This window comes from Leiobunum rupestre, chromosome 2 (assembly GCF_980474605.1).
Source record: "Leiobunum rupestre chromosome 2, qqLeiRupe1.1.hap1, whole genome shotgun sequence".
NCBI classification, from domain to species: Eukaryota; Metazoa; Arthropoda; class Arachnida; order Opiliones; family Sclerosomatidae; genus Leiobunum; species Leiobunum rupestre.
This window is the reverse complement of record NC_143385.1, coordinates 80,783,401-80,808,822: the sequence shown is the minus strand read 5'-3', so window position 1 is coordinate 80,808,822 and position 25,422 is coordinate 80,783,401. Positions and strand designations below refer to the sequence as shown.

At 45.0% G+C, this 25,422-nt stretch overlaps 53 non-coding genes across 53 annotated transcripts; all 53 read left to right on the top strand.

Moving 5' to 3' along the window:
• The first annotated feature begins 1,681 nt into the window (after nt 1-1,681).
• Nucleotides 1,682-1,763, top strand: TRNAL-UAG (transfer RNA leucine (anticodon UAG)). The gene has a single exon. It is a non-coding gene; the product is annotated as a tRNA-Leu (tRNA).
• A 93-nt stretch (nt 1,764-1,856) lies between these two features.
• Nucleotides 1,857-1,938, top strand: TRNAL-UAG (transfer RNA leucine (anticodon UAG)). Its single transcript has one exon. It is a non-coding gene; the product is annotated as a tRNA-Leu (tRNA).
• Nucleotides 1,939-2,032: 94 nt separating this feature from the next.
• TRNAL-UAG (transfer RNA leucine (anticodon UAG)) lies at nt 2,033-2,114 on the top strand. Its single transcript has one exon. It is a non-coding gene; the product is annotated as a tRNA-Leu (tRNA).
• Nucleotides 2,115-2,207: 93 nt separating this feature from the next.
• Nucleotides 2,208-2,289, top strand: TRNAL-UAG (transfer RNA leucine (anticodon UAG)). Its single transcript has one exon. It is a non-coding gene; the product is annotated as a tRNA-Leu (tRNA).
• A 93-nt stretch (nt 2,290-2,382) lies between these two features.
• On the top strand, nt 2,383-2,464 carry TRNAL-UAG (transfer RNA leucine (anticodon UAG)). The gene has a single exon. It is a non-coding gene; the product is annotated as a tRNA-Leu (tRNA).
• A 269-nt stretch (nt 2,465-2,733) lies between these two features.
• TRNAL-UAG (transfer RNA leucine (anticodon UAG)) lies at nt 2,734-2,815 on the top strand. The gene has a single exon. It is a non-coding gene; the product is annotated as a tRNA-Leu (tRNA).
• A 93-nt stretch (nt 2,816-2,908) lies between these two features.
• Nucleotides 2,909-2,990, top strand: TRNAL-UAG (transfer RNA leucine (anticodon UAG)). Its single transcript has one exon. It is a non-coding gene; the product is annotated as a tRNA-Leu (tRNA).
• Nucleotides 2,991-3,083: 93 nt separating this feature from the next.
• TRNAL-UAG (transfer RNA leucine (anticodon UAG)) lies at nt 3,084-3,165 on the top strand. The gene has a single exon. It is a non-coding gene; the product is annotated as a tRNA-Leu (tRNA).
• Nucleotides 3,166-3,258: 93 nt separating this feature from the next.
• On the top strand, nt 3,259-3,340 carry TRNAL-UAG (transfer RNA leucine (anticodon UAG)). Its single transcript has one exon. It is a non-coding gene; the product is annotated as a tRNA-Leu (tRNA).
• A 93-nt stretch (nt 3,341-3,433) lies between these two features.
• On the top strand, nt 3,434-3,515 carry TRNAL-UAG (transfer RNA leucine (anticodon UAG)). Its single transcript has one exon. It is a non-coding gene; the product is annotated as a tRNA-Leu (tRNA).
• A 93-nt stretch (nt 3,516-3,608) lies between these two features.
• On the top strand, nt 3,609-3,690 carry TRNAL-UAG (transfer RNA leucine (anticodon UAG)). The gene has a single exon. It is a non-coding gene; the product is annotated as a tRNA-Leu (tRNA).
• A 93-nt stretch (nt 3,691-3,783) lies between these two features.
• TRNAL-UAG (transfer RNA leucine (anticodon UAG)) lies at nt 3,784-3,865 on the top strand. The gene has a single exon. It is a non-coding gene; the product is annotated as a tRNA-Leu (tRNA).
• Nucleotides 3,866-3,959: 94 nt separating this feature from the next.
• TRNAL-UAG (transfer RNA leucine (anticodon UAG)) lies at nt 3,960-4,041 on the top strand. Its single transcript has one exon. It is a non-coding gene; the product is annotated as a tRNA-Leu (tRNA).
• A 93-nt stretch (nt 4,042-4,134) lies between these two features.
• Nucleotides 4,135-4,216, top strand: TRNAL-UAG (transfer RNA leucine (anticodon UAG)). Its single transcript has one exon. It is a non-coding gene; the product is annotated as a tRNA-Leu (tRNA).
• A 93-nt stretch (nt 4,217-4,309) lies between these two features.
• On the top strand, nt 4,310-4,391 carry TRNAL-UAG (transfer RNA leucine (anticodon UAG)). The gene has a single exon. It is a non-coding gene; the product is annotated as a tRNA-Leu (tRNA).
• Nucleotides 4,392-4,484: 93 nt separating this feature from the next.
• Nucleotides 4,485-4,566, top strand: TRNAL-UAG (transfer RNA leucine (anticodon UAG)). The gene has a single exon. It is a non-coding gene; the product is annotated as a tRNA-Leu (tRNA).
• A 269-nt stretch (nt 4,567-4,835) lies between these two features.
• On the top strand, nt 4,836-4,917 carry TRNAL-UAG (transfer RNA leucine (anticodon UAG)). The gene has a single exon. It is a non-coding gene; the product is annotated as a tRNA-Leu (tRNA).
• A 93-nt stretch (nt 4,918-5,010) lies between these two features.
• Nucleotides 5,011-5,092, top strand: TRNAL-UAG (transfer RNA leucine (anticodon UAG)). The gene has a single exon. It is a non-coding gene; the product is annotated as a tRNA-Leu (tRNA).
• Nucleotides 5,093-5,185: 93 nt separating this feature from the next.
• Nucleotides 5,186-5,267, top strand: TRNAL-UAG (transfer RNA leucine (anticodon UAG)). Its single transcript has one exon. It is a non-coding gene; the product is annotated as a tRNA-Leu (tRNA).
• A 93-nt stretch (nt 5,268-5,360) lies between these two features.
• On the top strand, nt 5,361-5,442 carry TRNAL-UAG (transfer RNA leucine (anticodon UAG)). The gene has a single exon. It is a non-coding gene; the product is annotated as a tRNA-Leu (tRNA).
• A 93-nt stretch (nt 5,443-5,535) lies between these two features.
• TRNAL-UAG (transfer RNA leucine (anticodon UAG)) lies at nt 5,536-5,617 on the top strand. Its single transcript has one exon. It is a non-coding gene; the product is annotated as a tRNA-Leu (tRNA).
• A 93-nt stretch (nt 5,618-5,710) lies between these two features.
• On the top strand, nt 5,711-5,792 carry TRNAL-UAG (transfer RNA leucine (anticodon UAG)). The gene has a single exon. It is a non-coding gene; the product is annotated as a tRNA-Leu (tRNA).
• A 3,285-nt stretch (nt 5,793-9,077) lies between these two features.
• TRNAL-UAG (transfer RNA leucine (anticodon UAG)) lies at nt 9,078-9,159 on the top strand. The gene has a single exon. It is a non-coding gene; the product is annotated as a tRNA-Leu (tRNA).
• Nucleotides 9,160-9,252: 93 nt separating this feature from the next.
• TRNAL-UAG (transfer RNA leucine (anticodon UAG)) lies at nt 9,253-9,334 on the top strand. Its single transcript has one exon. It is a non-coding gene; the product is annotated as a tRNA-Leu (tRNA).
• A 93-nt stretch (nt 9,335-9,427) lies between these two features.
• Nucleotides 9,428-9,509, top strand: TRNAL-UAG (transfer RNA leucine (anticodon UAG)). The gene has a single exon. It is a non-coding gene; the product is annotated as a tRNA-Leu (tRNA).
• A 93-nt stretch (nt 9,510-9,602) lies between these two features.
• Nucleotides 9,603-9,684, top strand: TRNAL-UAG (transfer RNA leucine (anticodon UAG)). Its single transcript has one exon. It is a non-coding gene; the product is annotated as a tRNA-Leu (tRNA).
• Nucleotides 9,685-9,777: 93 nt separating this feature from the next.
• TRNAL-UAG (transfer RNA leucine (anticodon UAG)) lies at nt 9,778-9,859 on the top strand. Its single transcript has one exon. It is a non-coding gene; the product is annotated as a tRNA-Leu (tRNA).
• Nucleotides 9,860-9,952: 93 nt separating this feature from the next.
• On the top strand, nt 9,953-10,034 carry TRNAL-UAG (transfer RNA leucine (anticodon UAG)). Its single transcript has one exon. It is a non-coding gene; the product is annotated as a tRNA-Leu (tRNA).
• A 93-nt stretch (nt 10,035-10,127) lies between these two features.
• On the top strand, nt 10,128-10,209 carry TRNAL-UAG (transfer RNA leucine (anticodon UAG)). The gene has a single exon. It is a non-coding gene; the product is annotated as a tRNA-Leu (tRNA).
• Nucleotides 10,210-10,302: 93 nt separating this feature from the next.
• On the top strand, nt 10,303-10,384 carry TRNAL-UAG (transfer RNA leucine (anticodon UAG)). Its single transcript has one exon. It is a non-coding gene; the product is annotated as a tRNA-Leu (tRNA).
• Nucleotides 10,385-10,477: 93 nt separating this feature from the next.
• On the top strand, nt 10,478-10,559 carry TRNAL-UAG (transfer RNA leucine (anticodon UAG)). Its single transcript has one exon. It is a non-coding gene; the product is annotated as a tRNA-Leu (tRNA).
• Nucleotides 10,560-10,652: 93 nt separating this feature from the next.
• On the top strand, nt 10,653-10,734 carry TRNAL-UAG (transfer RNA leucine (anticodon UAG)). The gene has a single exon. It is a non-coding gene; the product is annotated as a tRNA-Leu (tRNA).
• Nucleotides 10,735-10,827: 93 nt separating this feature from the next.
• Nucleotides 10,828-10,909, top strand: TRNAL-UAG (transfer RNA leucine (anticodon UAG)). Its single transcript has one exon. It is a non-coding gene; the product is annotated as a tRNA-Leu (tRNA).
• Nucleotides 10,910-11,002: 93 nt separating this feature from the next.
• Nucleotides 11,003-11,084, top strand: TRNAL-UAG (transfer RNA leucine (anticodon UAG)). The gene has a single exon. It is a non-coding gene; the product is annotated as a tRNA-Leu (tRNA).
• Nucleotides 11,085-11,177: 93 nt separating this feature from the next.
• On the top strand, nt 11,178-11,259 carry TRNAL-UAG (transfer RNA leucine (anticodon UAG)). The gene has a single exon. It is a non-coding gene; the product is annotated as a tRNA-Leu (tRNA).
• A 93-nt stretch (nt 11,260-11,352) lies between these two features.
• Nucleotides 11,353-11,434, top strand: TRNAL-UAG (transfer RNA leucine (anticodon UAG)). Its single transcript has one exon. It is a non-coding gene; the product is annotated as a tRNA-Leu (tRNA).
• A 93-nt stretch (nt 11,435-11,527) lies between these two features.
• On the top strand, nt 11,528-11,609 carry TRNAL-UAG (transfer RNA leucine (anticodon UAG)). Its single transcript has one exon. It is a non-coding gene; the product is annotated as a tRNA-Leu (tRNA).
• Nucleotides 11,610-14,894: 3,285 nt separating this feature from the next.
• On the top strand, nt 14,895-14,976 carry TRNAL-UAG (transfer RNA leucine (anticodon UAG)). The gene has a single exon. It is a non-coding gene; the product is annotated as a tRNA-Leu (tRNA).
• Nucleotides 14,977-15,069: 93 nt separating this feature from the next.
• On the top strand, nt 15,070-15,151 carry TRNAL-UAG (transfer RNA leucine (anticodon UAG)). Its single transcript has one exon. It is a non-coding gene; the product is annotated as a tRNA-Leu (tRNA).
• Nucleotides 15,152-15,244: 93 nt separating this feature from the next.
• On the top strand, nt 15,245-15,326 carry TRNAL-UAG (transfer RNA leucine (anticodon UAG)). The gene has a single exon. It is a non-coding gene; the product is annotated as a tRNA-Leu (tRNA).
• A 93-nt stretch (nt 15,327-15,419) lies between these two features.
• On the top strand, nt 15,420-15,501 carry TRNAL-UAG (transfer RNA leucine (anticodon UAG)). Its single transcript has one exon. It is a non-coding gene; the product is annotated as a tRNA-Leu (tRNA).
• A 93-nt stretch (nt 15,502-15,594) lies between these two features.
• Nucleotides 15,595-15,676, top strand: TRNAL-UAG (transfer RNA leucine (anticodon UAG)). Its single transcript has one exon. It is a non-coding gene; the product is annotated as a tRNA-Leu (tRNA).
• Nucleotides 15,677-15,769: 93 nt separating this feature from the next.
• Nucleotides 15,770-15,851, top strand: TRNAL-UAG (transfer RNA leucine (anticodon UAG)). The gene has a single exon. It is a non-coding gene; the product is annotated as a tRNA-Leu (tRNA).
• A 93-nt stretch (nt 15,852-15,944) lies between these two features.
• TRNAL-UAG (transfer RNA leucine (anticodon UAG)) lies at nt 15,945-16,026 on the top strand. The gene has a single exon. It is a non-coding gene; the product is annotated as a tRNA-Leu (tRNA).
• Nucleotides 16,027-19,311: 3,285 nt separating this feature from the next.
• On the top strand, nt 19,312-19,393 carry TRNAL-UAG (transfer RNA leucine (anticodon UAG)). Its single transcript has one exon. It is a non-coding gene; the product is annotated as a tRNA-Leu (tRNA).
• A 93-nt stretch (nt 19,394-19,486) lies between these two features.
• On the top strand, nt 19,487-19,568 carry TRNAL-UAG (transfer RNA leucine (anticodon UAG)). The gene has a single exon. It is a non-coding gene; the product is annotated as a tRNA-Leu (tRNA).
• A 93-nt stretch (nt 19,569-19,661) lies between these two features.
• On the top strand, nt 19,662-19,743 carry TRNAL-UAG (transfer RNA leucine (anticodon UAG)). The gene has a single exon. It is a non-coding gene; the product is annotated as a tRNA-Leu (tRNA).
• Nucleotides 19,744-19,836: 93 nt separating this feature from the next.
• On the top strand, nt 19,837-19,918 carry TRNAL-UAG (transfer RNA leucine (anticodon UAG)). The gene has a single exon. It is a non-coding gene; the product is annotated as a tRNA-Leu (tRNA).
• Nucleotides 19,919-20,011: 93 nt separating this feature from the next.
• On the top strand, nt 20,012-20,093 carry TRNAL-UAG (transfer RNA leucine (anticodon UAG)). Its single transcript has one exon. It is a non-coding gene; the product is annotated as a tRNA-Leu (tRNA).
• Nucleotides 20,094-20,186: 93 nt separating this feature from the next.
• TRNAL-UAG (transfer RNA leucine (anticodon UAG)) lies at nt 20,187-20,268 on the top strand. The gene has a single exon. It is a non-coding gene; the product is annotated as a tRNA-Leu (tRNA).
• A 93-nt stretch (nt 20,269-20,361) lies between these two features.
• On the top strand, nt 20,362-20,443 carry TRNAL-UAG (transfer RNA leucine (anticodon UAG)). The gene has a single exon. It is a non-coding gene; the product is annotated as a tRNA-Leu (tRNA).
• A 93-nt stretch (nt 20,444-20,536) lies between these two features.
• Nucleotides 20,537-20,618, top strand: TRNAL-UAG (transfer RNA leucine (anticodon UAG)). Its single transcript has one exon. It is a non-coding gene; the product is annotated as a tRNA-Leu (tRNA).
• Nucleotides 20,619-20,711: 93 nt separating this feature from the next.
• Nucleotides 20,712-20,793, top strand: TRNAL-UAG (transfer RNA leucine (anticodon UAG)). The gene has a single exon. It is a non-coding gene; the product is annotated as a tRNA-Leu (tRNA).
• Nucleotides 20,794-25,422: the final 4,629 nt, after the last annotated feature.

Genomic DNA, 25,422 nt, shown 5'->3' with positions numbered 1-25,422 from the left:
GTTGTCTGTGATGAGGGTGGTTACATTCTCACCTTGAGGACTTTGGCCGATGTCGAGGGCGTTATTGATTCGGGCTTGGATATTGACGGTGAGATATATGAAATTTCAAGCGTTTCTGCGAAGACGGTGACTGTCGCCTTTTCGGACTTACCTGAGTTTGTGACTGATGAAGCCGTTTTATCCAAATTAACGTCGCTTGGCTGTGAAATCAAGGGTCCGCTTGTTTGGCATCGAAAGGCATCATTCTATTGCGGACTTCGTACCGTTCGTGTTACCTTACCTGAGAGTCTGTCATCATTACCATATCGCTTACGAGTTGCCGATGCTGTTGGTCGGGAGAAGTTTTACGCTGTCCGACATGATTCTCAGTTGAAAATATGTAATAAATGTTATTCTCCTGACCATATTTATCGCAATTGTCCGGATTTCAAGTGCTTCAAGTGCGAGAAGCAGGGTCATGTTGTTCGGGAGTGTCCACTTTGGCCCCGTATGGCGTCCCGCGACTCTGATACGGCGGCTGTCGGTGGTGCGGACGGTGACGCGATGGTCGTTGATCCTGTCTCAGTCGCTATTCCTCAGGGTTCTTCGGTCCGGGCTGGTGGCGGTGAGTCTTCAGTCGTCGGCGCCGGTCTCAAGTCTGATCCGCGTCGGGGTGCTAAGCATTCGTTGTCGTCTAGTGATGGTGATTTCGGAAAGAAAATGTCTTCTTCTGGCTCTGCTCCGAAAGTAAAGAAAGTTCCCTCTAAAATGCCTCTGGTCCCTTTCGAGGGTCATCGCCGGCCTGATTGGTGGCCTAAGGAGGTTGTCTGGCCTCCATCTTCAGAGAACGAATATTACGCCCGGGTGTGTCGGTATCAGGGTCAGCCTGTTACCAGTCCTCTGTATAAGGACTTTGTGATCCCGGATGATTACGGTTTTAAGCAATAAGTTCCGGAATTACGATGGTCACTTTTCTGAATGTATTACAGAATTTTCTTTGTTATGTCGGGTATCATTCTTTGTTAGTTATTTTCAATACGGTTTTTTTCAATTATTTCTCTCATTTACATGCTGTTCGATGTTTATTTTTGCCTATTTTCGTTTATTATTACTAAAACCAGAATGCAATGAATGATCGTACAAGATTTGTACCTATTATTTCTTTGATGTGTCGTAGGATGACATTTTTTATTCGCTGTTATCTCTTCAATATCTTTATTTGTATTCTCGTTGCTTTTTTCTGACCGATTTGTCATTTATTACTCGTGAATTTTTCTCTTTATATATTCTGTCAATTGTTGCATAATGCTTCTTTGTAACCTACACGCGTTGTGTATTTTTTAATGATATAATTAAAAAAAAAAAAAAAAAAAAAAGCGCTGGTTTTAGGCACCAGTCTCCTAGGGGGCGCGGGTTCGAATCCCGCCGCTGTCATATTTCAATTTTGTAAAAAGTTTGTTTTAAAGGCGTGGGAAATTTGTTTTACAGCATTTAGACGATATTTTGGGAAATATAAACCGAAACGAAGGCAGTGTGGCCGAGTGTTCTAAGGCGCTGGTTTTAGGCACCAGTCTCTTAGGGGGCGCGGGTTCGAATCCCGCCGCTATCATATTTCAATTTTGTAGAAAGTTTGTTTTAAAGGCGTGGGAAATTTGTTTTACAGCATTTAGACGATATTTTGGGAAATATAAATCGAAACGAAGGCAGTGTGGCCGAGTGGTCTAAGGCGCTGGTTTTAGGCACCAGTCTCCTAGGGGGCGCGGGTTCGAATCCCGCCGCTGTCATATTTCAATTTTGTAGAAAGTTTGTTTTAAAGGCGTGGGAAATTTGTTTTACAGCATTGAGACGATATTTTGGGAAATATAAACCAAAATGAAGGCAGTGTGGCCGAGTGGTCTAAGGCGCTGGTTTTAGGCACCAGTCTCTTAGGGGGCGCGGGTTCGAATCCCGCCGCTGTCATATTTCAATTTTGTAGAAAGTTTGTTTTAAAGGCGTGGTCAATTTGTTTTTACAGCATTTAGACGATATTTTGGGAAATATAAACCGAAACGAAGGCAGTGTGGCCGAGTGGTCTAAGGCGCTGGTTTTAGGCACCAGTCTCTTAGGGGGCGCGGGTTCGAATCCCGCCGCTGTCATATTTCAATTTTGTAGAAAGTTTGTTTTTAGAGGCATGGAAAAACATTTCACAGCATTTAGACGATATTTTGGGAAATATAAACCAAAATGAAGGCAGTGTGGCCGAGTGGTCTAAGGCGCTGGTTTTAGGCACCAGTCACTTGGGGGGCGCGGGTTCGAATCCCGCCGCTGTCATATTTCAATTTTGTAGAAAGTTTGTTTTAAAGGCGTGGGAAATTTGTTTTACAGCATTTAGACGATATTTTGGGAAATATTAACCGAAACGAAGGCAGTGTGGCCGAGTGGTCTAAGGCGCTGGTTTTAGGCACCAGTCTCTTAGGGGGCGCGGGTTCGAATCCCGCCGCTGTCATATTTCAATTTTGTAGAAAGTTTGTTTTAAAGGCGTGGGAAATTTGTTTTACAGCATTTAGACGATATTTTGGGAAATATAAACCGAAACGAAGGCAGTGTGGCCGAGTGGTCTAAGGAGCTGGTTTTAGGCACCAGTCTCTCCGGGGGTGCGGGTTTGAATCCCGCCGCTGTCCTAATTCAATTTTGCAGAAGGTATGTTTTAAGAGGCGTTAGAAAACCATTTCACAGCATTTAGACGATATTTTGGGAAATATAAACCAAAATGAAGGCAGTGTGGCCGAGTGGTCTAAGGCGCTGGTTTTAGGCACCAGTCTCTTAGGGGGCGCGGGTTCGAATCCCGCCGTTGTCATATTTCAATTTTGTAGAAAGTTTGTTTTAAAGGCGTGGGAAATTTGTTTTACAGCATTTAGACGATATTTTGGGAAATATAAACCGAAACGAAGGCAGTGTGGCCGAGTGGTCTAAGGCGCTGGTTTTAGGCACCAGTCTCTTAGGGGGCGCGTGTTCGAATCCCGCCGCTGTCATATTTCAATTTTGTAGAAAGTTTGTTTTAAAGGCGTGGGAAATTTGTTTTACAGCATTTAGACGATATTTTGGGAAATATAAACCGAAGCGAAGGCAGTGTGGCCGAGTGGGCTAAGGCGCTGGTTTTAGGCACCAGTCTCTTAGGGGGCGCGGGTTCGAATCCCGTCGCTGTCATATTTCAATTTTGTAGAAAGTTTGTTTTAAAGGCGTGGGAAATTTGTTTTACAGCATTTAGACGTAATTTTGGGAAATATAAATCGAAACGAAGGCAGTGTGGCCGAGTGGTCTAAGGCGCTGGTTTTAGGCACCAGTCTCCTAGGGGGCGCGGGTTCGAATCCCGCCGCTGTCATATTTCAATTTTGTAAAAAGTTTGTTTTAAAGGCGTGGGAAATTTGTTTTACAGCATTTAGACGATATTTTGGGAAATATAAACCGAAACGAAGGCAGTGTGGCCGAGTGGTCTAAGGCGCTGGTTTTAGGCACCAGTCTCTTAGGGGGCGCGGGTTCGAATCCCGCCGCTGTCATATTTCAATTTTGTAGAAAGTTTGTTTTAAAGGCGTGGGAAATTTGTTTTACAGCATTTAGACGATATTTTGGGAAATATAAATCGAAACGAAGGCAGTGTGGCCGAGTGGTCTAAGGCGCTGGTTTTAGGCACCAGTCTCCTAGGGGGCGCGGGTTCGAATCCCGCCGCTGTCATATTTCAATTTTGTAGAAAGTTTGTTTTAAAGGCGTGGGAAATTTGTTTTACAGCATTGAGACGATATTTTGGGAAATATAAACCAAAATGAAGGCAGTGTGGCCGAGTGGTCTAAGGCGCTGGTTTTAGGCACCAGTCTCTTAGGGGGCGCGGGTTCGAATCCCGCCGTTGTCATATTTCAATTTTGTAGAAAGTTTGTTTTAAAGGCGTGGTCAATTTGTTTTTACAGCATTTAGACGATATTTTGGGAAATATAAACCGAAACGAAGGCAGTGTGGCCGAGTGGTCTAAGGCGCTGGTTTTAGGCACCAGTCTCTTAGGGGGCGCGGGTTCGAATCCCGCCGCTGTCATATTTCAATTTTGTAGAAAGTTTGTTTTTAGAGGCATGGAAAAACATTTCACAGCATTTAGACGATATTTTGGGAAATATATACCGGGAAGCAGGCAGTGTGGCCGAGTGGTCTAAGGCGCTGGTTTTAGGCACCAGTCTCTTAGGGGGCGCGGGTTCGAATCCCGCCGCTGTCATATTTCAATTTTGTAGAAAGTTTGTTTTAAAAGCGTGGGAAATTTGTTTTACAGCATTTAGACGATATTTTGGGAAATATAAACCGAAACGAAGGCAGTGTGGCCGAGTGGTCTAAGGCGCTGGTTTTAGGCACCAGTCTCTTAGGGGGCGCGGGTTCGAATCCCGCCGCTGTCATATTTCAATTTTGTAGATAGTTTGTTTTAAAGGCGTGGGAAATTTGTTTTACAGCATTTAGACGATATTTTGGGAAATATGAACCGCAACGAAGGCAGTGTGGCAGAGTGGTCTAAGGCGCTGGTTTTAGGCACCAGTCTCTAAGGGGGCGCGGGTTCGAATCCCGCCGCTGTCATATTTCAATTTTGTAGAAAGTTTGTTTTAAAGGCGTGGGAAATTTGTTTTACAGCATTTAGACGATATTTTGGGAAATATAAACCGAAACGAAGGCAGTGTGGCCGAGTGGTCTAAGGAGCTGGTTTTAGGCACCAGTCTCTCCGGGGGTGCGGGTTTGAATCCCGCCGCTGTCCTAATTCAATTTTGCAGAAGGTATGTTTTAAGAGGCGTTAGAAAACCATTTCACAGCATTTAGACGATATTTTGGGAAATATAAACCAAAATGAAGGCAGTGTGGCCGAGTGGTCTAAGGCGCTGGTTTTAGGCACCAGTCTCTTAGGGGGCGCGGGTTCGAATCCCGCCGTTGTCATATTTCAATTTTGTAGAAAGTTTGTTTTAAAGGCGTGGGAAATTTGTTTTACAGCATTTAGACGATATTTTGGGAAATATAAACCGAAACGAAGGCAGTGTGGCCGAGTGGTCTAAGGCGCTGGTTTTAGGCACCAGTCTCTTAGGGGACGCGGGTTCGAATCCCGCCGCTGTCATATTTCAATTTTGTAGAAAGTTTGTTTTAAAGGCGTGGGAAATTTGTTTTACAACATTTAGACGATATTTTGGGAAATATAAACCGAAACGAAGGCAGTGTGGCCGAGTGGTCTAAGGCGCTGGTTTTAGGCACCAGTCTCTTAGGGGGCGCGGGTTCGAATCCCGCCGCTGTCATATTTCAATTTTGTAGAAAGTTTATTTTAAAGGCGTGGGAAATTTGTTTTACAGCCTTTAGACGATATTTTGGGAAATATAAACCGAAACGAAGGCAGTGTGGCCGAGTGGTCTAATGCGCTGGTTTTAGGCACCAGTCTCTTAGGGGGCGCGGGTTCGAATCCCGCCGCTGTCATATTTCAATTTTGTAGAAAGTTTGTTTTAAAGGCGTGGGAAATTTGTTTTACAGCATTTAGACGATATTTTGGGAAATATAAACCAAAATGAAGGCAGTGTGGCCGAGTGGTCTAAGGCGCTGGTTTTAGGCACCAGTCTCTTAGGGGACGCGGGTTCGAATCCCGCCGCTGTCATATTTCAATTTTGTAGAAAGTTTGTTTTAAAGGCGTGGGAAATTTGTTTTACAGCCTTTAGACGATATTTTGGGAAATATATACCGAAACGAAGGCAGTGTGGCCGAGTGGTATAAGGCGCTGGTTTTAGGCACCAGTCTCTTAGGGGGCGCGGGTTCCAATCCCGCCGCTGTCATATTTCAATTTTGTAGAAAGTTTGTTTTAAAGGCGTGGGAAATTTGTTTTACAGCATTTAGACGATATTTTGGGAAATATAAACAGAAACGAAGGCAGTGTGGCCGAGTGGTCTAAGGCGCTGGGTTTAGGCATCAGTCTCTTAGGGGGCGCGGGTTCGAACCCCGCCGCTGTCATATTTCAATTTTGTAGAAAGTTTGTTTTAAAGGCGTGGGAAATTTGTTTTACAGCATTTAGACGATATTTTGGGAAATATAAACCGAAACGAAGGCAGTGTGGCCGAGTGGTCTAAGGCGCTGGTTGGATTCGCGTTTGGTTTTTTGGAGAGTGCGGTTCGTTTTTCTTTGCTCTCCTCGCGCGCTCGCTAAGCTTTAGTTCATAACATTTTGTTTGCTAAATTTATAATTTACTAATCCGCGCAGTTTCTTTTTTCGGCTTCCTTGCCCTCCTGGGTTTTCGTCTGAAATCCAGGATGGATATTTTTAAACGCTCTAACTTTTTAACCTGCGCTAACCAAGATATAACAGAAGATGATGTTATTACGGCGATCAACCTGGCTTTTGGGTTGGAGGCCATCTCGTCGGTGGTTCCAACTACAGGAGGTTTTTTTGTCACGTTTGTCTCTATCAAGGACGCCGAGGTTTGCGTTTTGCAGGGAATTTATATTAATGAAGAAGTCTATTGCCGTGTCGAATGTTGTTGTTAAGGTAGTGGTAGCCTAGTTCTTTTTTTGGTTTACCGGGATTTATTGCTGACGAGGCTTTGATGGAGAAATTGCGAAGTATGAGCTGTGAGCTAAAGGGAGAGATCGTATGGGCGAAGAATAAGAAGAATATTTACACGGGAGTTAGACGTGTGAAGGTGGCGTTACCGGAAGGGGTTTCGTCACTTCCCTATCGCATTAAACTTAAGGACATGATGGGGGTGGAGTTCTTTTACGAAGTCTAGCATGATCGCCAAGGCCGGGTCTGTAACGGTTGTTTGGCTTCCGATCACATATACAAGGACTGTCCTAAGTTTGTTTGTTTCGGTTGCGAGCAACAGGGCCACACCGTTCGTAATTGTCATCAGCGGGCTGGTAATGATAATTCCGCTGATAATTCAGAGGGCGTTGCGCCACAGGATACGGCCGACGTGGGTGTTAGTAAACCGGATGCTGCGATAATAAATCGTTCTTCTAAATTTAAACAGAGCGGTAGGCCTAACAGCAAGCGTCATCATTCAACGGACGATGGTGACGTAATTTCGTTTCCGTATCGCCGAAAGAGTTCCTCTACTTTTAAGTCCTCCCGCCTGACCGGTAAGCTTGCCTCTACGCCCAATTTGCCTCCTGGTGACGACTCTGACCCCATGGGGTCTGGAGGGCAGCAGTCTGATGGAGTTTTGGAAGATCACAACATGGTATAATTAATATGGCTTAACGTTTTTTATCGCTAAATGTTAATGGATTGCGTGATAAGACGAAAATGGAACATGTAATAGCTTTTATAAAGGACTATGATCTCGTTTTTTTACAAGAAACAGACTGGCTCCCGGAACATGTAGCTATTTTTAAAACGTATTTTAGAGGTAAAGTTTTTATTGACCTGGATTTAAATAATGGAGGTTTTTGCGGTGTTGCAACTTTAATACGGCCAGGAATAGACGTCTTACCCCGCCGGGTGGTAGGTACATCAAAATACGGGGTGTTTTTTATTGACCTCATTTGAAATAGATGATACCATATTAATGTTTACGCTCCAAATGACGCAGCCTCCCGATCGACCTTTTTTAAAGAAATCGCCGATATTTGTAGTACGCTTCATCGGAATTTTATTTTTGGCGATCTAAATGATGTCATGAACCCTTCAATGGACCGGCGCCCGGCAAATTTTCGCCGGGACCCGCTTTATTCGTTACCAACCATGTCTGGCGAACTTTCATTGGTCGATGTTTGGCGTCACTACCATCCTTCGCAATTTGAATATTCGCGGGCTGGATTTGTTTTTGGGCGATATTTATTCTCCCGAATAGACTACTTTTTCGATCGGCAGCCCGAACTAGCTCTTTTATCTCGTTGCACTTACATGGTTTCTCCTTTTTCTGATCATAAAGCCCTCATAGTGCAAATTGATCTGTCTGGTTCTCCGAGAGGGCCGGGAACTTGGGCTTTTAATTCATCTTTGTTGGAGAATGATAACTTTCTCACTGGTTGTACTCGTATAGTGGAACGAAGCCAAACCTCACTTGACTACCGGGAAGATATTTTTCGGTGGTATGAAGATTTGAAAATATCTTTGCGTGATTACGCTATTTTTTACTCCAAACATTTGGCCTCGCATCGTCGCGCGCATAAAACCAAATTGTAAATAGAGATTAATGCTTACCTTGCTCGTCGGAATTTGTCAGTTGATGAAGAAACCAAACTTATTGCTTTGACGGAATCCCTTTCTCAAGTTACCGCCCATGAGTTCGTTGGTGCCGCAGTTCGTGCGAAAGCCCAGCACCTTTTAGCCGACGAAAAACCTACTGCTTTTTTTCTGCGCCTCGAAAATTTTCGGCAGAGGAAAAAAACGATTCAGTCGCTTACATTGTCCAGTGGCGAGATCACCCGCGACGGTACCACTATTCGTCAGAATATTTTTGAATACTATGCGAGGCTCTATGCTAAGGCAACGGTAGATCCCGTAGCTGGCGGGATTTTTTCTTCCTTGGTACAGGGAAGAGTATCAGAAGACAAACGGCGGAGCCTGGACAATACCATTGTCTGGTTGGAGATTGTTACGGCCTTAAAATCAATGAAGCGGGGGAAAAGCCCTGGCCGCGATGGCTTCACAGTCGAGTTTTGGTCATTTCTCTTGCCTTTAGTCGAGGAAGGTTTTCTTCGGGTTTTGGCCACGATGGCTCGGGATGGTGTACTGCCCGTACAATGACTGAGGGTCTGATTTTGCTTGTCCCTAAGTCTGGCGATCTCACTTTTTGTCGTCTTGGCGTCCTATATCGCTGCTCAATGTAGACTTTAAAATACTCGCGAAGGTCTTTGCTAATAGGCTGGCACCTCTTTTGCCAGATATAATTTCTCCATGCCAGACGGGAGCGGTGAGAGCCCGGGACATATCGCAGACGCCTCGCTTCTTGCTGGATGCGTCTGACCTTTTATCGGCAACAAACGCACCAGGAGTTTTGTTAAACCTGGATTTGGAGAAGGCATTTGATCAAGTGGACTGGTCCTTTTTGTTTGAAGTGCTTCGCAGTATGGGCTTTGGTGCTTTTTTCCTCAAATGGATTCAAGCCTTTCTAAAATGAAGGCAGTGTGGCCGAGTGGTCTAAGGCGCTGGTTTTAGGCACCAGTCTCTTAGGGGACGCGGGTTCGAATCCCGCCGCTGTCATATTTCAATTTTGTAGAAAGTTTGTTTTAAAGGCGTGGGAAATTTGTTTTACAGCCTTTAGACGATATTTTGGGAAATATATACCGAAACGAAGGCAGTGTGGCCGAGTGGTATAAGGCGCTGGTTTTAGGCACCAGTCTCTTAGGGGGCGCGGGTTCCAATCCCGCCGCTGTCATATTTCAATTTTGTAGAAAGTTTGTTTTAAAGGCGTGGGAAATTTGTTTTACAGCATTTAGACGATATTTTGGGAAATATGAACCGCAACGAAGGCAGTGTGGCAGAGTGGTCTAAGGCGCTGGTTTTAGGCACCAGTCTCTAAGGGGGCGCGGGTTCGAATCCCGCCGCTGTCATATTTCAATTTTGTAGAAAGTTTGTTTTAAAGGCGTGGGAAATTTGTTTTACAACATTTAGACGATATTTTGGGAAATATAAACCGAAACGAAGGCAGTGTGGCCGAGTGGTCTAAGGCGCTGGTTTTAGGCACCAGTCTCTTAGGGGGCGCGGGTTCGAATCCCGCCGCTGTCATATTTCAATTTTGTAGAAAGTTTATTTTAAAGGCGTGGGAAATTTGTTTTACAGCCTTTAGACGATATTTTGGGAAATATAAACCGAAACGAAGGCAGTGTGGCCGAGTGGTCTAATGCGCTGGTTTTAGGCACCAGTCTCTTAGGGGGCGCGGGTTCGAATCCCGCCGCTGTCATATTTCAATTTTGTAGAAAGTTTGTTTTTAGAGGCATGGAAAAACATTTCACAGCATTTAGACGATATTTTGGGAAATATATACCGGGAAGCAGGCAGTGTGGCCGAGTGGTCTAAGGCGCTGGTTTTAGGCACCAGTCTCTTAGGGGGCGCGGGTTCGAATCCCGCCGCTGTCATATTTCAATTTTGTAGAAAGTTTGTTTTAAAAGCGTGGGAAATTTGTTTTACAGCATTTAGACGATATTTTGGGAAATATAAACCGAAACGAAGGCAGTGTGGCCGAGTGGTCTAAGGCGCTGGTTTTAGGCACCAGTCTCTTAGGGGGCGCGGGTTCGAATCCCGCCGCTGTCATATTTCAATTTTGTAGATAGTTTGTTTTAAAGGCGTGGGAAATTTGTTTTACAGCATTTAGACGATATTTTGGGAAATATGAACCGCAACGAAGGCAGTGTGGCAGAGTGGTCTAAGGCGCTGGTTTTAGGCACCAGTCTCTAAGGGGGCGCGGGTTCGAATCCCGCCGCTGTCATATTTCAATTTTGTAGAAAGTTTGTTTTAAAGGCGTGGGAAATTTGTTTTACAACATTTAGACGATATTTTGGGAAATATAAACCGAAACGAAGGCAGTGTGGCCGAGTGGTCTAAGGCGCTGGTTTTAGGCACCAGTCTCTTAGGGGGCGCGGGTTCGAATCCCGCCGCTGTCATATTTCAATTTTGTAGAAAGTTTATTTTAAAGGCGTGGGAAATTTGTTTTACAGCCTTTAGACGATATTTTGGGAAATATAAACCGAAACGAAGGCAGTGTGGCCGAGTGGTCTAATGCGCTGGTTTTAGGCACCAGTCTCTTAGGGGGCGCGGGTTCGAATCCCGCCGCTGTCATATTTCAATTTTGTAGAAAGTTTGTTTTAAAGGCGTGGGAAATTTGTTTTACAGCATTTAGACGATATTTTGGGAAATATAAACCAAAATGAAGGCAGTGTGGCCGAGTGGTCTAAGGCGCTGGTTTTAGGCACCAGTCTCTTAGGGGACGCGGGTTCGAATCCCGCCGCTGTCATAATTCAATTTTGTAGAAAGTTTGTTTTAAAGGCGTGGGAAATTTGTTTTACAGCCTTTAGACGATATTTTGGGAAATATATACCGAAACGAAGGCAGTGTGGCCGAGTGGTATAAGGCGCTGGTTTTAGGCACCAGTCTCTTAGGGGGCGCGGGTTCCAATCCCGCCGCTGTCATATTTCAATTTTGTAGAAAGTTTGTTTTAAAGGCGTGGGAAATTTGTTTTACAACATTTAGACGATATTTTGGGAAATATAAACCGAAACGAAGGCAGTGTGGCCGAGTGGTCTAAGGCGCTGGTTTTAGGCACCAGTCTCTTAGGGGGCGCGGGTTCGAATCCCGCCGCTGTCATATTTCAATTTTGTAGAAAGTTTGTTTTAAAGGCGTGGGAAATTTGTTTTACAGCATTTAGACGATATTTTGGGAAATATAAACCAAAATGAAGGCAGTGTGCCCGAGTGGTCTAAGGCGCTGGTTTTAGGCACCAGTCTCTTAGGGGACGCGGGTTCGAATCCCGCCGCTGTCATATTTCAATTTTGTAGAAAGTTTGTTTTAAAGGCGTGGGAAATTTGTTTTACAGCCTTTAGACGATATTTTGGGAAATATATACCGAAACGAAGGCAGTGTGGCCGAGTGGTATAAGGCGCTGGTTTTAGGCACCAGTCTCTTAGGGGGCGCGGGTTCCAATCCCGCCGCTGTCATATTTCAATTTTGTAGAAAGTTTGTTTTAAAGGCGTGGGAAATTTGTTTTACAGCATTTAGACGATATTTTGGGAAATATAAACAGAAACGAAGGCAGTGTGGCCGAGTGGTCTAAGGCGCTGGGTTTAGGCATCAGTCTCTTAGGGGGCGCGGGTTCGAACCCCGCCGCTGTCATATTTCAATTTTGTAGAAAGTTTGTTTTAAAGGCGTGGGAAATTTGTTTTACAGCCTTTAGACGATATTTTGGGAAATATATACCGAAACGAAGGCAGTGTGGCCGAGTGGTATAAGGCGCTGGTTGGATTCGCGTTTGGTTTTTTGGAGAGTGCGGTTCGTTTTTCTTTGCTCTCCTCGCGCGCTCGCTAAGCTTTAGTTCATAACATTTTGTTTGCTAAATTTATAATTTACTAATCCGCGCAGTTTCTTTTTTCGGCTTCCTTGCCCTCCTGGGTTTTCGTCTGAAATCCAGGATGGATATTTTTAAACGCTCTAACTTTTTAACCTGCGCTAACCAAGATATAACAGAAGATGATGTTATTACGGCGATCAACCTGGCTTTTGGGTTGGAGGCCATCTCGTCGGTGGTTCCAACTACAGGAGGTTTTTTTGTCACGTTTGTCTCTATCAAGGACGCCGAGGTTTGCGTTTTGCAGGGAATTTATATTAATGAAGAAGTCTATTGCCGTGTCGAATGTTGTTGTTAAGGTAGTGGTAGCCTAGTTCTTTTTTTGGTTTACCGGGATTTATTGCTGACGAGGCTTTGATGGAGAAATTGCGAAGTATGAGCTGTGAGCTAAAGGGAGAGATCGTATGGGCGAAGAATAAGAAGAATATTTACACGGGAGTTAGACGTGTGAAGGTGGCGTTACCGGAAGGGGTTTCGTCACTTCCCTATCGCATTAAACTTAAGGACATGATGGGGGTGGAGTTCTTTTACGAAGTCTAGCATGATCGCCAAGGCCGGGTCTGTAACGGTTGTTTGGCTTCCGATCACATATACAAGGACTGTCCTAAGTTTGTTTGTTTCGGTTGCGAGCAACAGGGCCACACCGTTCGTAATTGTCATCAGCGGGCTGGTAATGATAATTCCGCTGATAATTCAGAGGGCGTTGCGCCACAGGATACGGCCGACGTGGGTGTTAGTAAACCGGATGCTGCGATAATAAATCGTTCTTCTAAATTTAAACAGAGCGGTAGGCCTAACAGCAAGCGTCATCATTCAACGGACGATGGTGACGTAATTTCGTTTCCGTATCGCCGAAAGAGTTCCTCTACTTTTAAGTCCTCCCGCCTGACCGGTAAGCTTGCCTCTACGCCCAATTTGCCTCCTGGTGACGACTCTGACCCCATGGGGTCTGGAGGGCAGCAGTCTGATGGAGTTTTGGAAGATCACAACATGGTATAATTAATATGGCTTAACGTTTTTTATCGCTAAATGTTAATGGATTGCGTGATAAGACGAAAATGGAACATGTAATAGCTTTTATAAAGGACTATGATCTCGTTTTTTTACAAGAAACAGACTGGCTCCCGGAACATGTAGCTATTTTTAAAACGTATTTTAGAGGTAAAGTTTTTATTGACCTGGATTTAAATAATGGAGGTTTTTGCGGTGTTGCAACTTTAATACGGCCAGGAATAGACGTCTTACCCCGCCGGGTGGTAGGTACATCAAAATACGGGGTGTTTTTTATTGACCTCATTTGAAATAGATGATACCATATTAATGTTTACGCTCCAAATGACGCAGCCTCCCGATCGACCTTTTTTAAAGAAATCGCCGATATTTGTAGTACGCTTCATCGGAATTTTATTTTTGGCGATCTAAATGATGTCATGAACCCTTCAATGGACCGGCGCCCGGCAAATTTTCGCCGGGACCCGCTTTATTCGTTACCAACCATGTCTGGCGAACTTTCATTGGTCGATGTTTGGCGTCACTACCATCCTTCGCAATTTGAATATTCGCGGGCTGGATTTGTTTTTGGGCGATATTTATTCTCCCGAATAGACTACTTTTTCGATCGGCAGCCCGAACTAGCTCTTTTATCTCGTTGCACTTACATGGTTTCTCCTTTTTCTGATCATAAAGCCCTCATAGTGCAAATTGATCTGTCTGGTTCTCCGAGAGGGCCGGGAACTTGGGCTTTTAATTCATCTTTGTTGGAGAATGATAACTTTCTCACTGGTTGTACTCGTATAGTGGAACGAAGCCAAACCTCACTTGACTACCGGGAAGATATTTTTCGGTGGTATGAAGATTTGAAAATATCTTTGCGTGATTACGCTATTTTTTACTCCAAACATTTGGCCTCGCATCGTCGCGCGCATAAAACCAAATTGTAAATAGAGATTAATGCTTACCTTGCTCGTCGGAATTTGTCAGTTGATGAAGAAACCAAACTTATTGCTTTGACGGAATCCCTTTCTCAAGTTACCGCCCATGAGTTCGTTGGTGCCGCAGTTCGTGCGAAAGCCCAGCACCTTTTAGCCGACGAAAAACCTACTGCTTTTTTTCTGCGCCTCGAAAATTTTCGGCAGAGGAAAAAAACGATTCAGTCGCTTACATTGTCCAGTGGCGAGATCACCCGCGACGGTACCACTATTCGTCAGAATATTTTTGAATACTATGCGAGGCTCTATGCTAAGGCAACGGTAGATCCCGTAGCTGGCTGGATTTTTTCTTCCTTGGTACAGGGAAGAGTATCAGAAGACAAACGGCGGAGCCTGGACAATACCATTGTCTGGTTGGAGATTGTTACGGCCTTAAAATCAATGAAGCGGGGGAAAAGCCCTGGCCGCGATGGCTTCACAGTCGAGTTTTGGTCATTTCTCTTGCCTTAAGTCGAGGAAGGTTTTCTTCGGGTTTTGGCCACGATGGCTCGGGATGGTGTACTGCCCGTACAATGACTGAGGGTCTGATTTTGCTTGTCCCTAAGTCTGGCGATCTCACTTTTTGTCGTCTTGGCGTCCTATATCGCTGCTCAATGTAGACTTTAAAATACTCGCGAAGGTCTTTGCTAATAGGCTGGCACCTCTTTTGCCAGATATAATTTCTCCATGCCAGACGGGAGCGGTGAGAGCCCGGGACATATCGCAGACGCCTCGCTTCTTGCTGGATGCGTCTGACCTTTTATCGGCAACAAACGCACCAGGAGTTTTGTTAAACCTGGATTTGGAGAAGGCATTTGATCAAGTGGACTGGTCCTTTTTGTTTGAAGTGCTTCGCAGTATGGGCTTTGGTGCTTTTTTCCTCAAATGGATTCAAGCCTTTCTAAAATGAAGGCAGTGTGGCCGAGTGGTCTAAGGCGCTGGTTTTAGGCACCAGTCTCTTAGGGGACGCGGGTTCGAATCCCGCCGCTGTCATATTTCAATTTTGTAGAAAGTTTGTTTTAAAGGCGTGGGAAATTTGTTTTACAGCCTTTAGACGATATTTTGGGAAATATATACCGAAACGAAGGCAGTGTGGCCGAGTGGTATAAGGCGCTGGTTTTAGGCACCAGTCTCTTAGGGGGCGCGGGTTCCAATCCCGCCGCTGTCATATTTCAATTTTGTAGAAAGTTTGTTTTAAAGGCGTGGGAAATTTGTTTTACAGCATTTAGACGATATTTTGGGAAATATGAACCGCAACGAAGGCAGTGTGGCAGAGTGGTCTAAGGCGCTGGTTTTAGGCACCAGTCTCTAAGGGGGCGCGGGTTCGAATCCCGCCGCTGTCATATTTCAATTTTGTAGAAAGTTTGTTTTAAAGGCGTGGGAAATTTGTTTTACAACATTTAGACGATATTTTGGGAAATATAAACCGAAACGAAGGCAGTGTGGCCGAGTGGTCTAAGGCGCTGGTTTTAGGCACCAGTCTCTTAGGGGGCGCGGGTTCGAATCCCGCCGCTGTCATATTTCAATTTTGTAGAAAGTTTATTTTAAAGGCGTGGGAAATTTGTTTTACAGCCTTTAGACGATATTTTGGGAAATATAAACCGAAACGAAGGCAGTGTGGCCGAGTGGTCTAATGCGCTGGTTTTAGGCACCAGTCTCTTAGGGGGCGCGGGTTCGAATCCCGCCGCTGTCATATTTCAATTTTGTAGAAAGTTTGTTTTAAAGGCGTGGGAAATTTGTTTTACAGCATTTAGACGATATTTTGGGAAATATAAACCAAAATGAAGGCAGTGTGGCCGAGTGGTCTAAGGCGCTGGTTTTAGGCACCAGTCTCTTAGGGGACGCGGGTTCGAATCCCGCCGCTGTCATATTTCAATTTTGTAGAAAGTTTGTTTTAAAGGCGTGGGAAATTTGTTTTACAGCCTTTAGACGATATTTTGGGAAATATATACCGAAACGAAGGCAGTGTGGCCGAGTGGTATAAGGCGCTGGTTTTAGGCACCAGTCTCTTAGGGGGCGCGGGTTCCAATCCCGCCGCTGTCATATTTCAATTTTGTAGAAAGTTTGTTTTAAAGGCGTGGGAAATTTGTTTTACAGCATTTAGACGATATTTTGGGAAATATAAACAGAAACGAAGGCAGTGTGGCCGAGTGGTCTAAGGCGCTGGGTTTAGGCATCAGTCTCTTAGGGGGCGCGGGTTCGAACCCCGCCGCTGTCATATTTCAATTTTGTAGAAAGTTTGTTTTAAAGGCGTGGGAAATTTGTTTTACAGCATTTAGACGATATTTTGGGAAATATAAACCGAAACGAAGGCAGTGTGGCCGAGTGGTCTAAGGCGCTGGTTGGATTCGCGTTTGGTTTTTTGGAGAGTGCGGTTCGTTTTTCTTTGCTCTCCTCGCGCGCTCGCTAAGCTTTAGTTCATAACATTTTGTTTGCTAAATTTATAATTTACTAATCCGCGCAGTTTCTTTTTTCGGCTTCCTTGCCCTCCTGGGTTTTCGTCTGAAATCCAGGATGGATATTTTTAAACGCTCTAACTTTTTAACCTGCGCTAACCAAGATATAACAGAAGATGATGTTATTACGGCGATCAACCTGGCTTTTGGGTTGGAGGCCATCTCGTCGGTGGTTCCAACTACAGGAGGTTTTTTTGTCACGTTTGTCTCTATCAAGGACGCCGAGGTTTGCGTTTTGCAGGGAATTTATATTAATGAAGAAGTCTATTGCCGTGTCGAATGTTGTTGTTAAGGTAGTGGTAGCCTAGTTCTTTTTTTGGTTTACCGGGATTTATTGCTGACGAGGCTTTGATGGAGAAATTGCGAAGTATGAGCTGTGAGCTAAAGGGAGAGATCGTATGGGCGAAGAATAAGAAGAATATTTACACGGGAGTTAGACGTGTGAAGGTGGCGTTACCGGAAGGGGTTTCGTCACTTCCCTATCGCATTAAACTTAAGGACATGATGGGGGTGGAGTTCTTTTACGAAGTCTAGCATGATCGCCAAGGCCGGGTCTGTAACGGTTGTTTGGCTTCCGATCACATATACAAGGACTGTCCTAAGTTTGTTTGTTTCGGTTGCGAGCAACAGGGCCACACCGTTCGTAATTGTCATCAGCGGGCTGGTAATGATAATTCCGCTGATAATTCAGAGGGCGTTGCGCCACAGGATACGGCCGACGTGGGTGTTAGTAAACCGGATGCTGCGATAATAAATCGTTCTTCTAAATTTAAACAGAGCGGTAGGCCTAACAGCAAGCGTCATCATTCAACGGACGATGGTGACGTAATTTCGTTTCCGTATCGCCGAAAGAGTTCCTCTACTTTTAAGTCCTCCCGCCTGACCGGTAAGCTTGCCTCTACGCCCAATTTGCCTCCTGGTGACGACTCTGACCCCATGGGGTCTGGAGGGCAGCAGTCTGATGGAGTTTTGGAAGATCACAACATGGTATAATTAATATGGCTTAACGTTTTTTATCGCTAAATGTTAATGGATTGCGTGATAAGACGAAAATGGAACATGTAATAGCTTTTATAAAGGACTATGATCTCGTTTTTTTACAAGAAACAGACTGGCTCCCGGAACATGTAGCTATTTTTAAAACGTATTTTAGAGGTAAAGTTTTTATTGACCTGGATTTAAATAATGGAGGTTTTTGCGGTGTTGCAACTTTAATACGGCCAGGAATAGACGTCTTACCCCGCCGGGTGGTAGGTACATCAAAATACGGGGTGTTTTTTATTGACCTCATTTGAAATAGATGATACCATATTAATGTTTACGCTCCAAATGACGCAGCCTCCCGATCGACCTTTTTTAAAGAAATCGCCGATATTTGTAGTACGCTTCATCGGAATTTTATTTTTGGCGATCTAAATGATGTCATGAACCCTTCAATGGACCGGCGCCCGGCAAATTTTCGCCGGGACCCGCTTTATTCGTTACCAACCATGTCTGGCGAACTTTCATTGGTCGATGTTTGGCGTCACTACCATCCTTCGCAATTTGAATATTCGCGGGCTGGATTTGTTTTTGGGCGATATTTATTCTCCCGAATAGACTACTTTTTCGATCGGCAGCCCGAACTAGCTCTTTTATCTCGTTGCACTTACATGGTTTCTCCTTTTTCTGATCATAAAGCCCTCATAGTGCAAATTGATCTGTCTGGTTCTCCGAGAGGGCCGGGAACTTGGGCTTTTAATTCATCTTTGTTGGAGAATGATAACTTTCTCACTGGTTGTACTCGTATAGTGGAACGAAGCCAAACCTCACTTGACTACCGGGAAGATATTTTTCGGTGGTATGAAGATTTGAAAATATCTTTGCGTGATTACGCTATTTTTTACTCCAAACATTTGGCCTCGCATCGTCGCGCGCATAAAACCAAATTGTAAATAGAGATTAATGCTTACCTTGCTCGTCGGAATTTGTCAGTTGATGAAGAAACCAAACTTATTGCTTTGACGGAATCCCTTTCTCAAGTTACCGCCCATGAGTTCGTTGGTGCCGCAGTTCGTGCGAAAGCCCAGCACCTTTTAGCCGACGAAAAACCTACTGCTTTTTTTCTGCGCCTCGAAAATTTTCGGCAGAGGAAAAAAACGATTCAGTCGCTTACATTGTCCAGTGGCGAGATCACCCGCGACGGTACCACTATTCGTCAGAATATTTTTGAATACTATGCGAGGCTCTATGCTAAGGCAACGGTAGATCCCGTAGCTGGCTGGATTTTTTCTTCCTTGGTACAGGGAAGAGTATCAGAAGACAAACGGCGGAGCCTGGACAATACCATTGTCTGGTTGGAGATTGTTACGGCCTTAAAATCAATGAAGCGGGGGAAAAGCCCTGGCCGCGATGGCTTCACAGTCGAGTTTTGGTCATTTCTCTTGCCTTAAGTCGAGGAAGGTTTTCTTCGGGTTTTGGCCACGATGGCTCGGGATGGTGTACTGCCCGTACAATGACTGAGGGTCTGATTTTGCTTGTCCCTAAGTCTGGCGATCTCACTTTTTGTCGTCTTGGCGTCCTATATCGCTGCTCAATGTAGACTTTAAAATACTCGCGAAGGTCTTTGCTAATAGGCTGGCACCTCTTTTGCCAGATATAATTTCTCCATGCCAGACGGGAGCGGTGAGAGCCCGGGACATATCGCAGACGCCTCGCTTCTTGCTGGATGCGTCTGACCTTTTATCGGCAACAAACGCACCAGGAGTTTTGTTAAACCTGGATTTGGAGAAGGCATTTGATCAAGTGGACTGGTCCTTTTTGTTTGAAGTGCTTCGCAGTATGGGCTTTGGTGCTTTTTTCCTCAAATGGATTCAAGCCTTTCTAAAATGAAGGCAGTGTGGCCGAGTGGTCTAAGGCGCTGGTTTTAGGCACCAGTCTCTTAGGGGACGCGGGTTCGAATCCCGCCGCTGTCATATTTCAATTTTGTAGAAAGTTTGTTTTAAAGGCGTGGGAAATTTGTTTTACAGCCTTTAGACGATATTTTGGGAAATATATACCGAAACGAAGGCAGTGTGGCCGAGTGGTATAAGGCGCTGGTTTTAGGCACCAGTCTCTTAGGGGGCGCGGGTTCCAATCCCGCCGCTGTCATATTTCAATTTTGTAGAAAGTTTGTTTTAAAGGCGTGGGAAATTTGTTTTACAGCATTTAGACGATATTTTGGGAAATATGAACCGCAACGAAGGCAGTGTGGCAGAGTGGTCTAAGGCGCTGGTTTTAGGCACCAGTCTCTAAGGGGGCGCGGGTTCGAATCCCGCCGCTGTCATATTTCAATTTTGTAGAAAGTTTGTTTTAAAGGCGTGGGAAATTTGTTTTACAACATTTAGACGATATTTTGGGAAATATAAACCGAAACGAAGGCAGTGTGGCCGAGTGGTCTAAGGCGCTGGTTTTAGGCACCAGTCTCTTAGGGGGCGCGGGTTCGAATCCCGCCGCTGTCATATTTCAATTTTGTAGAAAGTTTATTTTAAAGGCGTGGGAAATTTGTTTTACAGCCTTTAGACGATATTTTGGGAAATATAAACCGAAACGAAGGCAGTGTGGCCGAGTGGTCTAATGCGCTGGTTTTAGGCACCAGTCTCTTAGGGGGCGCGGGTTCGAATCCCGCCGCTGTCATATTTCAATTTTGTAGAAAGTTTGTTTTAAAGGCGTGGGAAATTTGTTTTACAACATTTAGACGATATTTTGGGAAATATAAACCGAAACGAAGGCAGTGTGGCCGAGTGGTCTAAGGCGCTGGTTTTAGGCACCAGTCTCTTAGGGGGCGCGGGTTCGAATCCCGCCGCTGTCATATTTCAATTTTGTAGAAAGTTTATTTTAAAGGCGTGGGAAATTTGTTTTACAGCCTTTAGACGATATTTTGGGAAATATAAACCGAAACGAAGGCAGTGTGGCCGAGTGGTCTAATGCGCTGGTTTTAGGCACCAGTCTCTTAGGGGGCGCGGGTTCGAATCCCGCCGCTGTCATATTTCAATTTTGTAGAAAGTTTGTTTTAAAGGCGTGGGAAATTTGTTTTACAGCATTTAGACGATATTTTGGGAAATATAAACCAAAATGAAGGCAGTGTGGCCGAGTGGTCTAAGGCGCTGGTTTTAGGCACCAGTCTCTTAGGGGACGCGGGTTCGAATCCCGCCGCTGTCATATTTCAATTTTGTAGAAAGTTTGTTTTAAAGGCGTGGGAAATTTGTTTTACAGCCTTTAGACGATATTTTGGGAAATATATACCGAAACGAAGGCAGTGTGGCCGAGTGGTATAAGGCGCTGGTTTTAGGCACCAGTCTCTTAGGGGGCGCGGGTTCCAATCCCGCCGCTGTCATATTTCAATTTTGTAGAAAGTTTGTTTTAAAGGCGTGGGAAATTTGTTTTACAGCATTTAGACGATATTTTGGGAAATATAAACAGAAACGAAGGCAGTGTGGCCGAGTGGTCTAAGGCGCTGGGTTTAGGCATCAGTCTCTTAGGGGGCGCGGGTTCGAACCCCGCCGCTGTCATATTTCAATTTTGTAGAAAGTTTGTTTTAAAGGCGTGGGAAATTTGTTTTACAGCATTTAGACGATATTTTGGGAAATATAAACCGAAACGAAGGCAGTGTGGCCGAGTGGTCTAAGGCGCTGGTTGGATTCGCGTTTGGTTTTTTGGAGAGTGCGGTTCGTTTTTCTTTGCTCTCCTCGCGCGCTCGCTAAGCTTTAGTTCATAACATTTTGTTTGCTAAATTTATAATTTACTAATCCGCGCAGTTTCTTTTTTCGGCTTCCTTGCCCTCCTGGGTTTTCGTCTGAAATCCAGGATGGATATTTTTAAACGCTCTAACTTTTTAACCTGCGCTAACCAAGATATAACAGAAGATGATGTTATTACGGCGATCAACCTGGCTTTTGGGTTGGAGGCCATCTCGTCGGTGGTTCCAACTACAGGAGGTTTTTTTGTCACGTTTGTCTCTATCAAGGACGCCGAGGTTTGCGTTTTGCAGGGAATTTATATTAATGAAGAAGTCTATTGCCGTGTCGAATGTTGTTGTTAAGGTAGTGGTAGCCTAGTTCTTTTTTTGGTTTACCGGGATTTATTGCTGACGAGGCTTTGATGGAGAAATTGCGAAGTATGAGCTGTGAGCTAAAGGGAGAGATCGTATGGGCGAAGAATAAGAAGAATATTTACACGGGAGTTAGACGTGTGAAGGTGGCGTTACCGGAAGGGGTTTCGTCACTTCCCTATCGCATTAAACTTAAGGACATGATGGGGGTGGAGTTCTTTTACGAAGTCTAGCATGATCGCCAAGGCCGGGTCTGTAACGGTTGTTTGGCTTCCGATCACATATACAAGGACTGTCCTAAGTTTGTTTGTTTCGGTTGCGAGCAACAGGGCCACACCGTTCGTAATTGTCATCAGCGGGCTGGTAATGATAATTCCGCTGATAATTCAGAGGGCGTTGCGCCACAGGATACGGCCGACGTGGGTGTTAGTAAACCGGATGCTGCGATAATAAATCGTTCTTCTAAATTTAAACAGAGCGGTAGGCCTAACAGCAAGCGTCATCATTCAACGGACGATGGTGACGTAATTTCGTTTCCGTATCGCCGAAAGAGTTCCTCTACTTTTAAGTCCTCCCGCCTGACCGGTAAGCTTGCCTCTACGCCCAATTTGCCTCCTGGTGACGACTCTGACCCCATGGGGTCTGGAGGGCAGCAGTCTGATGGAGTTTTGGAAGATCACAACATGGTATAATTAATATGGCTTAACGTTTTTTATCGCTAAATGTTAATGGATTGCGTGATAAGACGAAAATGGAACATGTAATAGCTTTTATAAAGGACTATGATCTCGTTTTTTTACAAGAAACAGACTGGCTCCCGGAACATGTAGCTATTTTTAAAACGTATTTTAGAGGTAAAGTTTTTATTGACCTGGATTTAAATAATGGAGGTTTTTGCGGTGTTGCAACTTTAATACGGCCAGGAATAGACGTCTTACCCCGCCGGGTGGTAGGTACATCAAAATACGGGGTGTTTTTTATTGACCTCATTTGAAATAGATGATACCATATTAATGTTTACGCTCCAAATGACGCAGCCTCCCGATCGACCTTTTTTAAAGAAATCGCCGATATTTGTAGTACGCTTCATCGGAATTTTATTTTTGGCGATCTAAATGATGTCATGAACCCTTCAATGGACCGGCGCCCGGCAAATTTTCGCCGGGACCCGCTTTATTCGTTACCAACCATGTCTGGCGAACTTTCATTGGTCGATGTTTGGCGTCACTACCATCCTTCGCAATTTGAATATTCGCGGGCTGGATTTGTTTTTGGGCGATATTTATTCTCCCGAATAGACTACTTTTTCGATCGGCAGCCCGAACTAGCTCTTTTATCTCGTTGCACTTACATGGTTTCTCCTTTTTCTGATCATAAAGCCCTCATAGTGCAAATTGATCTGTCTGGTTCTCCGAGAGGGCCGGGAACTTGGGCTTTTAATTCATCTTTGTTGGAGAATGATAACTTTCTCACTGGTTGTACTCGTATAGTGGAACGAAGCCAAACCTCACTTGACTACCGGGAAGATATTTTTCGGTGGTATGAAGATTTGAAAATATCTTTGCGTGATTACGCTATTTTTTACTCCAAACATTTGGCCTCGCATCGTCGCGCGCATAAAACCAAATTGTAAATAGAGATTAATGCTTACCTTGCTCGTCGGAATTTGTCAGTTGATGAAGAAACCAAACTTATTGCTTTGACGGAATCCCTTTCTCAAGTTACCGCCCATGAGTTCGTTGGTGCCGCAGTTCGTGCGAAAGCCCAGCACCTTTTAGCCGACGAAAAACCTACTGCTTTTTTTCTGCGCCTCGAAAATTTTCGGCAGAGGAAAAAAACGATTCAGTCGCTTACATTGTCCAGTGGCGAGATCACCCGCGACGGTACCACTATTCGTCAGAATATTTTTGAATACTATGCGAGGCTCTATGCTAAGGCAACGGTAGATCCCGTAGCTGGCGGGATTTTTTCTTCCTTGGTACAGGGAAGAGTATCAGAAGACAAACGGCGGAGCCTGGACAATACCATTGTCTGGTTGGAGATTGTTACGGCCTTAAAATCAATGAAGCGGGGGAAAAGCCCTGGCCGCGATGGCTTCACAGTCGAGTTTTGGTCATTTCTCTTGCCTTTAGTCGAGGAAGGTTTTCTTCGGGTTTTGGCCACGATGGCTCGGGATGGTGTACTGCCCGTACAATGACTGAGGGTCTGATTTTGCTTGTCCCTAAGTCTGGCGATCTCACTTTTTGTCGTCTTGGCGTCCTATATCGCTGCTCAATGTAGACTTTAAAATACTCGCGAAGGTCTTTGCTAATAGGCTGGCACCTCTTTTGCCAGATATAATTTCTCCATGCCAGACGGGAGCGGTGAGAGCCCGGGACATATCGCAGACGCCTCGCTTCTTGCTGGATGCGTCTGACCTTTTATCGGCAACAAACGCACCAGGAGTTTTGTTAAACCTGGATTTGGAGAAGGCATTTGATCAAGTGGACTGGTCCTTTTTGTTTGAAGTGCTTCGCAGTATGGGCTTTGGTGCTTTTTTCCTCAAATGGATTCAAGCCTTTCTAGTCCACGCCAAATCATGTGTCCGGGTCAATGGCTTTTTGACGGATTTTTTCCCCCTGCGCCGTTCAGTTCGCAAAGGTTGCCCGCTTAGTTCCCTCCTCTATATTCTTTCGACAGAACCACTTTTCGCTGCGCTGTTGCGCAATCCGGCTATTCCACGGCTCCCGATGTTTGGTACCGGCCACTTACCTTTGTATGGACGATAATACGATTCTAACCAGTTCGACTGATGGTATGGTCGAGGCTATTCATGAATACGAGCGGTATGGTCGAGCGTCCGGAGCCAAATTAAACGTAAAGAAATGTCAGGCGCAGTGGCTTGGGTCGTATCGCAATCGCCTTCCGATGGTGATCTCTGGGGTGTCCATAAGTGGCGCCCCACTGAAGATTTTGGGGATATATTTAACGAACGATGGTCAAGAATTGCTCCGTCTTAACTGGAAACCCCGAATGGACAAGTTCTCCGGCACTTTACGTTCGTGGAAACAACGTCGTCTTACGTTAACGGGCAAAATTGTCGTCATTAACGTGCTAGCGGCTTCCACGCTTTGGCATACTCTGAGCTCGGTAGATTTGCCATTAGCCTGGGCACAAAGATTTAAAACGGCGATGATGGATTTTATTTGGGGTCCTGGCATGCGTCACGTGGATTACCAAACAGTCATTCGTCCGAAATCTGAAGGGGGGGTACGGCCTCGTAGATTTCCAGCTGAAAAACCTCGCGTTCCGTTTAAAAGAAATTAAGGGCTTTATCGGCGACTCCTCTGATTCCGCGATGAAGGACGTCCCACGGTTTTTGCTCTCCTTTTATGGCGGTTATGAGGGCATTGGCTTTCAAGTCTTTCGGCTTCAGTTCGACCAGAAACTATTACCAAGGATGGTTCCCCGGTATCGCAGTATTGTTACCGCGTGGAACAGATTACTTGTCGCCAATGAATGGACTGTTTTACCGCACGCGAATCCTGTCTTTGAGCCGATTTTTCTGAACCCGCGAGTTACCGGTTTTTCCGCGTCGGCGCAAGAGAGAGTTACTTTCGCGCGCGCGGGGCTCGTTCTCGTGAGAGATATAACGTATGAGGTCATCCCAGGTTTCCTCCCTCATACCGTCATCTTGGACATGGTTTCATCGGTTCGACCGCGTTTACTGGATCGGTCAATACTTTCGCTCTATCATAAGATGTTGCGGCTCATTCCACCGGCCTGGGCTCATTTTGTGGACTCTTTGGATATTCTGGTTCATGAGCCACCGGTTTCCGAATTGGTTCGGGTCATCAACTCTAAAGAAGAGGCTGTCGTTTTCAGCGAGCTCAAATCATCCGACTTTTACCGTTCTTTGGTAAAGCAAGCGTGTTC